This window comes from Otolemur garnettii, unplaced genomic scaffold (genome assembly GCF_000181295.1).
Source record: "Otolemur garnettii isolate 467f Iridium unplaced genomic scaffold, OtoGar3 scaffold00290, whole genome shotgun sequence".
Classification (NCBI taxonomy): Eukaryota; Metazoa; Chordata; class Mammalia; order Primates; family Galagidae; genus Otolemur; species Otolemur garnettii.
The window spans coordinates 969,449-983,799 of record NW_003852685.1 but is presented as its reverse complement, the minus strand read 5'-3'; the positions used below and the strand labels follow the sequence as shown (position 1 = coordinate 983,799).

Genomic DNA, 14,351 nt, shown 5'->3' with positions numbered 1-14,351 from the left:
ATTCCATTCAATACGATACTGGCTGTGGGTTTGCTGTAGATGGCCTCTATCAACTTGAGAAAAGTCCCTTCTATGCCTATTTTCTTAAGTGTTCTAATCATGAATGGATGCTGGAATTCTCCATTTATGATGCAGCTGGGAGACATTAAGTTGCTAATACCAGTTAGAGTCTCTTTTATAAATTGAGGTGCATTCTGGTTGGGTGCATATATACTGATAATTGAGGTCTCATCACATTAAGTATTGCCCTTAACAAATATAAAGTGGCCATCTTTATCTTTGGTTACTTTTGTTGGTTTAAAACCTATTGTATCTGTGAATAAAATTGCAACACCTGCCTTTTTCTGATTTCCAAGAGCCTGGAATATAGATGACCATCCCTCCACCCTGAGTCTATATTTGTCGTTTAAGGTAAGGTGAGATTCCTGTATACAACAGATGTCTGGTCTGAGTTTCTGCATCCAATCAGCCAATCTGTGCCTCTTTAGAGGACAATTTAAACCATTCACATTGATTGAAATTGTTGATAAGTCTGGTAAAATTTTGAGCATCAAGTTGCTTGAAAGTCCAGTAGACATTTTTGATCCTTTTCTGATTGTGGAAGTTAGAATTTGATCTAACGTTTCTGAGTGGGTTTACTTTTGTGGTGGAGGATTTCACTGGTCAGTATGGAGAATAGGTCTGAGAATTTCCTGGAGATCTGGTTTAGTTATGGCAAATTTCTTCAACATGTGAATATCATTAAAGTATTTAATTTCTCCACCATAGATGAAACTCAGTTTACCTGGATACAGGATCCTGGGTTGAAAGTTATTTTATAGGAGATTAAAAGTCGATGACCATCCTCTTCTAGCCTTAAAGTTTTCAGCTGAGAGATCTGTAGTCATCCTATTACTCTTCCCCTCGTAGATTATGCTTTTGTTACGTCTGACTGCTTTCAGAATTTTCTCTTTCATCTTAACCTTTGTGAAGTTGATTATGATGTGTCTGGGGGATGTCTTGTTCGGGTTCAGTCGTGCTGGGATACTGAAACTGTCTGCTCGTTGGAGGTGTACAGCTCTAGCAAGCAGTTCTGGACCTGCCCAAAGTTGGGGACTCCTCTGTTGCAGCCCATGGGTTGTGTGAGGCTCTAGCAAGTAGTTCTGTGGCTGCCCAGAGCAGGGGACTCCTCTGTGATCACCCACCACCTGCCGGAGGTGTGCAGCTCTACCAAGCAGTTCTCAGTCCACCAGAGCCCTGGAGTGGGGATCTCCTCTATCACCCGTGGGATTCATGGCTCTAGCAAGCAGTTCTGGGCCCTCCCAGATTGGGGGAATCCTCTGTCACCGCCCGTGGATTGCACAAGGCTCTAGCAAGTAGTTCTGTGGCTGCCCAAAGCAGGGGACTCCTCTGTGACCACCCGCCACCCACAGGAGGTGTGTGGTTTAGCAAGCAGTTCTGGGCCCACCCAGAGCCCTGGAGCAGGGATCTCCTTTGCCACCTTTGGGGTGCGTGGCTCTAGCAAGCAGTTCTGGGCCCTTCCAGAGTGGGGGAATGCTCTGCCACCACCCACCCAGAATGCAAGGCTCTAGCATGTAGTTCTGTGCCTGCCCAGAGCAGGGGACTCCTCTGCAACCACCCGTCACCCACAGGAGGCATGCAGCTCTAGCAAGCAGTTCTGGGGCCCACTTTGTACCTGTATTTTGTTATCTTAAATGCTCTTCTTTGGATTTACAGCTTGCTGAACTTTTTTCTAGGCTCAGCTCCCCGTATTTGGCTTCATAGAATCTGATTCCAACCAGTTTTTTTTCCTTTGCTCAGGAGCCTCTGACCAGGGTTGCTACCAGTCAGCCATCTCAGTTAGATATTTCCATAAAAGTCCTGGAATTAATGTGATCCTGCCAAGTAAAAGATTGCTTTCCTGTGTTTTGAGAAGCAGCAGACCTGGGAAAAAGACAATTCTTGATGTTCAATGGAGGTTTTTCTGTGTCCAGTTGACTCCTTAACAGGAGAAGCAGCACGATGTTTCTTCTCTGGTTGTGGATTTCACATCTTATCATACATCCATCTTCTGGACCAGTTTCACCATCTGAGTTCTGACATGCCTCGTCTGAGCTTTCACAGAAACTTCTCTGATGAAGACAGGTGCATGGCCTATAAACATATGAAAATATGCACATCATCCTTAATCATCAGAGAAATGCAAATCAAAACCACTTTGAGATATCATCTAACTCTTGTAAGATTAGCCCACATCACAAAATCCCAAAACTACAGATGTTGGTGTGGATGCAGATTGAAGGGAACACTTCTACACCACTGGTGGTAATGCAAGCTAATATGGCCTTTTTGGAAAGAAGTTTGGAGAACCCTCAAGGAACTAAAAGTAGACCTACTATTTGATCCTGCAATCCTCTGCCAGGTATAGACCCAGATGATAAAAAATTATTTTACAAGGACATTTGCACCAGAATATTTCTTGCATCCCAATTCATAATAGCCAAGACATGGAAACAGCCCAAGTGCCCATTGACCCATGAATGGATTAACAAATTATGGTGGACCCAGAGCACTCCATGTCCCCATGTCCATCTATGACAAGAGGTCTCCACCACACGTGGATTCTGCTGCAGAACTTGAGACCATGGCCAAACCAGCACAGGGTGCCAAGTACTGGGGTTCCATTCATGACTTCCCAAACTTTGACCCTAGCCAGGATGCTGAGGCTCTGTACACCACCATGAAGGGATTAGGCTGTGACAAGGAGGCCATACTGGAGCTGATCACTTCCCAGAGCAATAGTCGGAGGCAGGAGATCTGCGAGAGCTACAAGTCCCTCTACAGCAAGGACCTCATTGCTGACTTGAAATATGAGCTGATGGGGAATTTTGAATGGCTGATTGTGGGCCTAATGTGACCACTTGCCTATTTTGATGCCAAGAAGATTAAAGATTCCATCTCAGGCATTGGCACAGATAAGAAATGCCTCATTGAGATCTTGGCTTCCTGGACCAATGAGCAAATTCACCAGCTGGTAGCAGCATACAAAGATGCCAGTGAGTGGGACCTGGAGTCTGACATCATTGGCAACACCTCTGGCCACTTCTAGAAGATGCTTGTGGTCCTGCTCCAGGGAACCAGGGAGGAGGACAATGTAGTGTGGGGGGATGTGGTACAACAGGATGTCCAGGATTTCTATGAAGCAGGGGAACTGAAATGGGAAACAGATGAAGTCCAGTACATTCACATCTTGGGAAATTGCAGCAAGCAGCATCTTCGATTGGTGTTTGATGAGTACCTGAAGATGATGGGAAAGCCTATCGAAGCCAGCATCTGAGGCGAGCTGTCCAAGGACTTTGAGAATCTAATGCTGGCTGTGGTGAAATGTCTCCAGAGCACTTCAGAGTATTTTACTGAAAGGCTTTTCAAAGCCATGAAGGGACTGGGGACTCGGGACAACACCCTGATCCACATCATGGTCTCCCAGAGACAGCTGGACATGCTTGACATCCGTGAGATCTTCCGGACCAAGTATGAGAAGTCTCTCTACAGCATGATCAAGAACGATGCCTCTGGCTAGTACAAGAAGGCTCTGCTGAAGCTGTGTGGTGGAGATGATGCTGCTGCTGGCCAGTTCTTCCTGGAGGCAGCTCAGGTGGCCTATCAGATGTGGTAACTTAGTGCAGTGTCACGAGTAGAGTTGAAGGGAACAGTGGGTCCAGCCAATGACTTCAACCCTGATGAAGATGCCAGAGCACTGTGGAAAGCCATGAAGGGACTTGGAACCGATGAAGGCACCATCATTGATATCACACACCAGCAATGCTCAGAGGCAGCAGATCTGGCAGATCTTCAAGTCTCACTTTGGCCAGGGCTTAATGACTGGCCTGGTCTGAGCTCTCTGGAGATCTGGAGAGGCTGATTCTGGGGCTCATGATGTCACTGGCCCACTATGTTGCCAAGCAGTTGAAAAAAGGCCATGGAGGGAGCTGGCACAGATGAAAAGGCTCTTATCGAAATCCTGGCCACTTGGACCAATGCCGAAATCCAGGCCATCAATGATGCCTATAAAGAGGACTATCACAAGTCCCTGGAGGGTTGTCTGAGCTCAGACACATCTGGCCACTTCAGGCAAATCCTCATTTCTCTAGCCACGATGAACCGTGAAGAAGGAGGAGAAGACCAGGACCAGGCCCAGGAAAATGTCCAGGTGGCTGCTGAGATCTTGGAGGTAGCAGACACACCTAGTGGAGACAAAACTTCCTTGGAGACACGTTTCATGATGGTTCTGTGCACCTGCAGATACCCTCACCTACGGAGAGTTTTCCAGGAGTTCATCAAGATGACCAACTGTGATATAGAACACATCATCAAGAAGGAGATGTCTGGGGATGTCAAGAATGCATTTGTGGCCATTGTTCAAAGTGTCAAGAATAAGCTTCTTTTCTTTGCTGACAAACTTTACAAGTCAATGAAGGGTGCTGGCATGGATGAGAAGACCCTCACCAGGATAATAATCTCTCAGAGTGAGACTGACCAGCTCAATATCCAGTGGGAATTCATTGAGAAATATGACATGTCTCTTCACCAAGCCATTGAGGGCGATACCTCTGGAGACTTCCTGAAGGTGTTGTTGGTTCTCGGTGGTGGTGAGGACTAGGGCCACCAGCAGTGATAGGCACTGGGAAACAGTCAGCAGCCACCATAGCCAAGCCCAAATGTTCCAGTTCCAAAGACTGAGGAAGAGGCAGGGAAGAGGGAGTGTTAGGGTTGGGCTCTTGTCTTCAACCAGGGCTTAGGAAAGTATCCCACTCCTACAGCCACTGAAGGCCCTGCACAGTCCTTCCTGCTCATAGCCAAGTGGCTGAAGAACTTCAGCCATTCACCATTCACCTCTTGTCCACATCCATCCCACTCTGACACTTAAGCCTTTCCCAGCTTCCTTCCCTTGCCATAGCCTGTGCCCTGGTTTGTCAAAATCAAAAACATACTGAGCCTCTGTCAGTAAAAAAAAAGAAAAAAAATTGTACATATACACCATGGAATACTATGCATTCATTAAAAAAGATGGAGCCTTCACATCTTTTATGTTAACCTGGATGGAGCTGGACCATATTCTCCTTAGTAAAGTAGCCCAGGAATGGAAAAAAAAGTATCCAATGTACTCAATACTACTATGAAATCTATATATAACCTCCTATACAATCATATGAATGGCAAAACATAACTATAGTCCATAAAGTAGAAGGGAAGAGGAGAGAGAGGGGTGGGGAGAGGGGACATGAAAGAAGGGAGGATATTCAGGGAACCTCACCTAATGTGCATGATACAATAGTACATTTCAAAACTATTAAGAAATGAGTATAATTGTGATGGATGTTTTACTTGGTTCAATGTTAACATTTCACATTGTATATTGAAGCAGTACTCTGAACCTCATATATGCATCAATGTACAAAGTTATGATTTAATAAAAAATAATTAATTATATAAAATAAAGAAATTAAAAGAAGATCTGAATAAAGAGACATATCATTATCATATTCATACTTTGATTGGCTCAATACAGTAAAGATGTCAATCCTTTTAAATTGATACATAGAATTAATGATATTTCCATTAAAATCAAAGAAAGATTTTTGGTAGGTATAAAAAGAATTACTCTAAAATTTCTATGGCACATCACAAAAATTAGAATAGCTGAAACAATTTTGAAAAATAAAAGTAAAGGTGGCAGAATCATGCTTCTTGTGTTCAACACTTATGTGCTATAGTACTCAAGCCTGTCTGGTATTTATTGGCAAAGGGAGACACATAGAACAATGGAACAGAATTGAGAACCCAGAAATTGACTTACACAAATAATAGCCAACTAATTTTTGACAGAGGTGCAAAAGCAATTCAATAGAGGAAAGATAGTTTTTACAACAAATGGTAGATACTAGAGCAATTGGATAGACATAGACAAAAAAAAAAAAAAAGAAAGAAAGAAAGAAAGAATTTTCACCTAAGCCTCACAATTTTTACAAAAATTAACTCACAGTGGATTGTAAATATAAATATAATAACAAAAAAAACCTTTTAGTAGGTAACATAGAAAATCTTCAGAATCTAGACTTTATGATTCTGTTCATAAAAGGAAAATTAGGTAAATTGAACTTAACAAAAAAATTTTGAATGGTCTGTTAAATACCCTGTCAACAGGATAAGAGAAAAGATAGTGAATGGGAGAGAATATTTTCAAACCACATACCTGACAAAGGACTGATAGAATATATGTAGAATTCTTAAAATTCTACATGTGAAAACAAGTACAACTATCCCTTGGTATGTGGGGGATTGGTTCAGGACACTGCCTTTACCAAAACCCCACAAACTCAAGTCTCACAGTTGGCCCTGCAACATCACTAGCAATTAAGGGAATGCAAATTAAGATAAACTTTGATTTATCACTGCATGCCTTTTATGAATGCTAACATAAAATGGCTGGTGAGGTGGATGGCCTAGATCACTCATATGTTGGTGGTGGGTATGTGAAATGGTACAGTTACTCTGTAACAATTTGGCGGTTTCTTTGTTTTATTTCAGTCTTATTTTTATATAAGGCTACATACAGTTGGGTTACATTGTGTTGTTAGGTAAAGTTCAAGTTGAAGTTGAGCCCTTCACCTAATAGGTGTGCCATATAACACTACGTTATACCCAATATGTAAGAGCTTACCATATCCCCTCTGCCTTCCTCACCCCCCTTCTTGAATTTAAATGTGTTTTCCTCTCATGTGGGTATAGATTTCATCTGCTATTTCATATTAATATGGAGTACATTGGACGCTTGCTTTTCCATTTTGTAATATTTTACTTAGGAGGACTTCTTCAAGTCTTTCTTGGTAAGTATGAAATAGGAGAAGTCTCCATCTTTCTTTATGGATGAATAGTATTCCATGGTATACATATACCACAGCTTATTTATCCATTCCTGGGTTGATGGGCACATGGGTTGGTTCTACATCTCTTTGATTATAAATTGAGCTGCAATAAACATTTGAGTGCAAATATCCCTGTGGTAAAATGATTTTTTTCTAGGTAGATACCTAGTGATGAAATTGCAGGATCAAATGGAAGATATGTTTTTAGCTGTGTGAGTATTCTGCATTATTAATACAGCCCTTTATACAAGGGCTGTATTAGTTTGCAGGCCCAACAACAGCATATAATTTTTCACTTCTCTCTGCACAAAAGCCAACATCTATAACTTTGGGACTTCATGATGGGCTATTCTTGCTAGGATTAGGTGATATCTCAAGGTGGTTTTGATTTGAATTTCTCTGATTCTGATGGACAATGAGCACTTTTTCATGTGTTTGTTGAACATTCATCTGTCTTCTTAGGAAAACTTTCTGTTCAGATCTCTTGCTCAAATTGGAATTGGTTACTCTTTTGTTTTTGATTAGTTTGAGTTCTCTGTAGATTCTGGTTATTAGGCCTTTGACAAATTTTTAACATGCAAATGTCATCTCACATTTTGAAGGTTGTCTGTTTGCTTCAGTTGTTGTGCCCTTAGGTGTGAGAAGTATTTTAGCTCTGTTAGGTCTTATTTATTTATTTTTGGTGTTGCTGAAATTGCCAAGGGGGTCATCTTCATAACATCTTTTTCCAGGCTGTTATCCTCAAGAGGTTTTACCACAAGTTCTTTTTTTGGTTTGTATATCTCCTTTATCCTTTTACTTTGTATTTTTTTTAAAGTAAATTTATTTTAGGTTAATGTAAGGGTAAAAATAACCAGGTCAAAATATATGATTTTGTTAGCTAGATTCCCTTTCGTGGTTACATCCCCCACACAAAAGTATGCCAAACACTCCCACTCCATGCTCATTCAGTGAGAGCATCCCAACACCCTCCCCTTTTCTCATTAGCCCTCTGCTAACTTGAATTGAAACGACTTTTTGTCCTATGTGGGTGTGCACTAGAATCTCTACTGGCTACATGTTAGTATAGTGATACTTTACTAAGAAGAATGTATTTGAACTCCATCTGAAATATTATAAAATTTGTGAAGTCACCATCTTTTTTATGGCTGAAAAATAAGTATTCCATGGTATGCATGTGCCACAATTTGTTAATCCATTCCTGAGTAGATGGGCATTTAGGTTGTTTCCAAGTCTTGGAAATTTTAAATTGAGATGTGATAAACAATCTGATGCAAATTTTCTTATGATAAAATGATTTTTTTTCCTTCAGGTACATACCTAGTAGTGGGATTTTGGAGTCAAATGGGAGATCTAATTGGAGTCTGTGAGGATTCTCCATATTTCTTTCCAAAGAGGCTATATTATTTTGCATTCCCACCAACAGTGTAAAAGTATTGCCCTCTCTCCACATTCATGCCAGCATCTGCAGCTTATATGTTTGTTAGCCATTTGTCTGTCTTCCTCAGAGAAGGTTTTGTTCATGTCCCTTGTCCACTGATATATGGATTGCTATTAATTTGATTTCTCTGTAGATCCTAGTTATCAAGCCTTTGTCCAATTTGTAATACACAAATATCTTTTCCCATTCTGAAGGCTATTTTATTTGGTTGTTGTCTCTTTAGCCGTACAGAAGCTTTTCAGTTTAATAGTCTCCAGTCATTATAGTGTTATGGGATATCATATTGCTCAGACTAATTAAGGTCTGTTTTGTAAATCTGGGAGCACTTAAGGCATAAATATTTAGAATTGAAATGTCTTCTTGTTATATTTTTCCCTTGACCAATGTGAAGTGACCATCTTTGTCTTTTTTATACTTTAGTTGCTTTTTTTGATTACTTCTTCCTGCTCTTTAAGTTACTATGCTTCTAAGGCATTGAAGTGTCCTTTTGGTATAGGTCTAAAAGGAAGAGATGAGTGAAAAGCAATAAAGGATAAAAGATTAAAAAGGAGAAAAGAGAAAGGATCAGGGTGGAGTAAAAGGGAAGACTGTCAAAAAGAAGAGAAGAACAGAAAGATAGAGATAGTTGTAATAGTGGTGTACAGTAGAGTTCTTTGACTTACACCCACAAATCTTAACCTCTGGGGGCCTTGGTTGAGTGGGTGCCTTGATGTCTGCAGCGCTTTGCTAGGTAAAGCAGATGCAAGATCCCACTTCTACCAAATAGAAAAGAAAAACAAAAATACTATAAATCAAACCAAAAACAAAGCAACAAATAATCTAAGGGATATATTTGAGGAGCAAAAAAAAAAAACAGGAGCAGAAAAACTAGCAAAAATGAAGCCATCATTATTAAAGAAGGCAATAATGCAAAATTATATTTGCACAACAAAAATGAAGTAAAAACAGAAAAAGGGGGAAAAAGTTGAAAATAAATTTAAAAAGAAAGAACTATCTATATATCTATATCCATATCTATATCTATATCTATCTATCTATGAATATTGCCTGGGAAATAGGTGATCTCAGGTATGAGATGCTAGTCACAACATGGATACAGCTGTATAAGATGGAGACTAGAACCCTCTGCTGACTTCTTTGTCCTCAAACCCAGCAGGATTGGGAACCTGAATCTCTCCTCACCCCACTTAATAGACATGCCTCAACATTTCCAAAACATGTTCCTTGGGTATGCAGTGGCTTTCCCAGGAAAGTATGTGTCACTTAGATCTCTCCAGAAGTGGTTGCCCACTTATCAGGCATGACAGAACCCCCCCACTCTAGGACCTTGAGGTCCAACCCTGCAAGTAAACTTTCCTACAGTGGCTGCACTGGGCTTGCTGCCAAACAATGTAAGTTCCACTCAGCCTGGGCAGTTTAGTCCTGGCCTCTGGGCACTGTTCAAATTCACTTGCTCCATTGTCCCAAGTTAGCCCAAGGTAACTCATCCAAGTGCCCAGGTCAAAACAAACAAACAAACAAAAAAACATAAAAACATCTCTTGTTGGAGAAAAATAATAATAATAATAATAAAAATCTCTTGCCACTTCTATAGCTGCTGCCACCAAAGCCATAACTGCCAACCTGTCTCTGCCCAAATGCAAACACTTGCCATTTCTCCAATGCTTTTGTACATTTCCTGTGGTCCTGACATCTCCCACTGCCTCCTTGTGCCTCCAAAGTGATGTTTCTGGGCAGAACCCACAAGCGAGAAATGCCTGGAGTCTTCTCTCTCCAATCTCATCACGCCCAGTGGCAAAGAAGCTGTTCATCATCTTGCTCCACTCAGCTTCAATACATTTTATATCCTTTTTTTCCCTGGTTACATTGGCAAGGAATTTCAGCACCAGGTTGAAAAGTAGTAATGATAGTGGACACCCCTGTCTGGTTTCAGATCTAAGTGGAAATTCTATCTGTTTTACTCCATTCAGCATGATGGTAGCTTGTCAGTTTAAGAAATGTCTCATCTATTCCTATTTTCTTAAGTGTTCTTATCAGAAAAGGATGCTGAATTTTTTGAATATTTATTTCTTTATCTATTGAGAGTATCATATGGTCTTCGTTTTTGCTTCTATTTATGTGGTAAATTATGTTTATGGATTTGTGTATGTTGAAGGAAACTTACATCCCTGGGATAACATCAAATTGATCATGATGTATATTTTTAATATGTAGCTGTATTCTATTTGCTAAAATTTTGTTGAGTATTTTTCATCAATATTCATTGATGATATTCTCCTTCTCCATGTTTTGGAAGAGGTTTTGCAAAATAGTTATCAGCTCTTTGAAGATTTGGTAGATTTCTGGTATGAAACTGTCTGGTTCAGGACTTTTTTGTTAGAACCTTTCTTTATTGTTGCACTTTTGGTGCTCGATATCAGTCTGTCCAAGAGTTCTAATTCTTTCTGATTAAGTCTGGGGAGGTGATGTAATACCAGATGTTGTTTTATTCTTCCCTATTTTAGAACTTCTGGGCACAGAACTTTTGTAGTAATCAGTGGTGATCTTTTGTATCCTGGGGTATCTATAGTTATCTCCCTTTTTTATTTCTGATTGAAGTTATTAGAGATGTTACATTTCTGTTTCTAGTTAATCTGGCCAATGGTTTATAAATGTAATTAATATTTTCAAAGTACCAATTTTTTGTTTGGCTAATCTTTTGAGTGCTTTTGTTCTCAATTCATTTAATTCTGATCTAATTTTGATTATTTCTTTTATTTTGGTAGGTTTGGAATTCGATTGTTCTGCCTGTTCAATTTTCTTGATATGGTTCATTAGGTTATTGATTTGTACTCTTTTTGGTTTTTGTTTATAGACATTTTAATATGATAAATTTTCCTCTTAGGAAAATTCTTTGCCTTTGTAGTACTCCACAGGTTTTGGTTGCTTGTGGCTTCATTGTTGCTTTGTTTGTGTAATCTAATGATGTCCTTCTTTATCTCCTCCTTGACACAGTTGTTGGTCAGCATAAGGTTGTTTAGTTTCTATGACTTTGTGTGAGGATGAAGTTTTTTTTGCACTTCAGTTATACTTTTATTCCATTATGGTCTGAAAATATGCAGGGTATAAATTTTATTCTTTTAAATTTGTTGACATTGGATTTGTTCCCTAAGATATGATCAATTGTAGAGAATAATCCATGAGTTTATGAGAAGAATGTATATGCAGTTTTATTGGGGTGAAATGTTCTGTATTTGTCCTTTTGTAGCAGGAAACTGAGGCAGACAGAAGACTCCAGGCACCAGTTGATTAGAGGAAGTGGGTTTATTCAGCCAGGGGTACTGGGAACACCAGCATGTTTCCCAAAACCAAGCCCCCCGACTGAATCCCTTACCTCTCTTTTATCTGCTTTTCAGGGTGGGAGTGCACGTGAAGGTCATAAGACAGAGTGTGAGGGTCATAAAATAAAGAATGAGACATGACATCATCCTCAAGGTCCCGGGCTCAAGGGGAAGGTCAGATTTGCCCACGTCCTTGACACCGGTAGGGCCACCTACCCTCAAAGGCAATGGAAGCCCAAAGAAGTTACTAGATTACAATCTAGGCCCCGTGTATGTCAGGGTAGAAACACGCAGACAATAGAAATGCCTGTGGCTTGGCTGAGGCCTACACAGGGTGGCTAGGACAGACTCTTTTAGTTCTGCTTTTTACTTTTCTTGCCTCACTTTAAGTCCAATTGTTCTAAAGTTATGTTTAAGTCCGTCACTTCATTAGTTAATTTTTGATTTGGTGATCTGTCCAGTTTTTCTGTGCAATGTTAAAGTCCTAAATTATTATGCTATTGCAGGATATCATATTTTTCAGACTAGTTGTGTTCATTTTCTATATCTGGAAATTTTTATGTTTGGTGCATAGATATTTAGCATTGAAATGTGTTCTTGTTCCTTTGATCAGCATATCATGTCAATTTTTGTTTTTCAGATTGTTGCTTTGAAGTCCAATTTATCTGCAAATAAGATGGCAATTCCTACTTTTTTCTGATTTTCCTTTGCCTGAAATATTGTTTTGCAACCCTTCATCCTGAGCCTTGTTTTGTCCTTGGAAGTCAAATGTGTTTCCTGAAGAAATATATACTTATTCTGGGCCTGTTTATTCAGTCAGCAAGCTGGTGCCTCTTCATTGGGATATTCAAACTATTCACATTTATTGAGGGAACAGATAAGTATGGTGGAGTTCTGTTCATCTTTTTGTGTGGAGGTCTGTTGCTTAATTTTTCACTTGTGCCATTGTGGAAGCTATCCTTTGTCCTTTAGTCTCTGAATGTCTTTATTTTGCTAGTGGTCCATTGTGATGGTAAATGTAAGGAAGAGTCTGAGTACTTCCTGCAGAGTTGGTCTTATAATACATATAATGGTGAATTTCCTCAACATTTGCATGTCAGTAAAAGATTTGATTTCTCTGTTGAAAATGAAACTTTGTTCAACAGGAGATGGAACACTGGGCTGAAAGTTGCTTTAAGAAGGTTAAAGACAGGTTACCACTCTCTTCTGGCTTATAAAGTTTCAGCTGAAATGTCTGCTGTCACCCTAACGTATTTCCCCTTCTAGGTAAGAAGTTGCTTACATCTGAATGCTTGCAGAATTTTCTCTTTCATTTTCACTTTGGCCAATTAATTATAATGAGTATAGGAGATGCTTTGTTTGAATTGAGTCATCCTAGATTTCTGTAACTGTCTAGTATTTGTATTTCTGGATCTCTGGCAATACTTGGGAAATTCTCCATCATGATGTCATAAAGTAGAGCTTCTATGCTTTTAGGACTCTCTTCTCCTTCAAGGATGCCTATGATTCATATGTTTGTGAACTTTGTATTGTCCCATATCTCTCTAAGAGATTTGTCTGTGTTTGCTCTTTTCTTTACTGCTTCTTTGAATAATTGGGTTAGTTCTAAAGACTTGTCTTTGATTGCTGAGATTCTTTCTTCTCCATGTTCTACGCAGTTGCTAAGACCATCTTCTTTGTTTTAAACTCCTTGAAAGCCTGTTTCAGTTCCTTAAACTCTGCTGTATCCTTCCTAATTGTGTTCAGATTGTTGGTGAATTTGTCTTTAATTTTGTTGATTTCTTGAGACAATTTTTTGACTACTTTTTTCATCTTGTCTACAATACCTTTATTGAATTTTCCATCCATATTCTTTTTTTATACATTAATGCATTTATGTGGTACAATGTGCTGGTTTCATATAGAATTAGAAATGCTTACATCACACTGGTTAATATATACTGATGATTAAAGATGATGAGCATTTTTTCATGTGTCTATAGGCCATGCACCTATCATCTTTAGAAAAGCTTCTCTTCAAGTCCCTTGCCCAGAATGAAATGGGATTACTTGTTCTTTTATATTAATAAGTTTGAGTTCTCTGTGGATTCTGGTTATCAAACCTTTGTCAGAAGAATAATCATCAAATATCTTCTCCCATTCTGAGGGCTGTCTGCTGGATTTACTTACTGTGTTCTTGGCAGTACAGAAGCTTTTTACTTTGATCAGATCCCAATAATGTATTTTTGGTGTTGCTTCAATTGCCTGGGAGGTCCTCCTCTTATAGTATTCTCCCAGGCCAATTTCTTCAAGTCTTTCCCCTGCACTCTCTCAATGAATCTTTATAGTTTCATGTCTTAAATTTAAATCTTTTATCCAATGAGAGTCAATTTTTGTTAATGGTGAAAAGTGTGGGTCCAGTTTCAGTCTTCTACAAGTCATCAGATGATTTGACCAGCACCATTTCTTAAATAGGGAATCTTTCCCCCAATTTATATTTTTGATGGGCTTATTAAAGATAAATTATAATAAGTGTCTGGGATCATCTCTTGGTTCTCAATTCTATTCCATACATCTACCTCTCTATGTTTTTTTCTTTTTATTTCCTATAGCATAACTGTGTACATTAATGCAATCATGGGGTACAGTGTGCTGTTTTCATATACATTTTGAAATACTCTCATCAAACTGGTTAACATAACCTTC

The 14,351-nt window shown here is 39.3% G+C and overlaps 1 pseudogene across 1 annotated transcript; it reads left to right on the top strand.

Annotated features, from left to right (window-relative positions):
* The first annotated feature begins 2,592 nt into the window (after positions 1–2,592).
* LOC100945344 lies at positions 2,593–4,639 on the top strand (annotated as a pseudogene). The gene has a single exon (XR_154966.3). The product of XR_154966.3 is annotated as an annexin A6 pseudogene (transcript).
* The last annotated feature ends 9,712 nt before the right edge of the window (positions 4,640–14,351 follow it).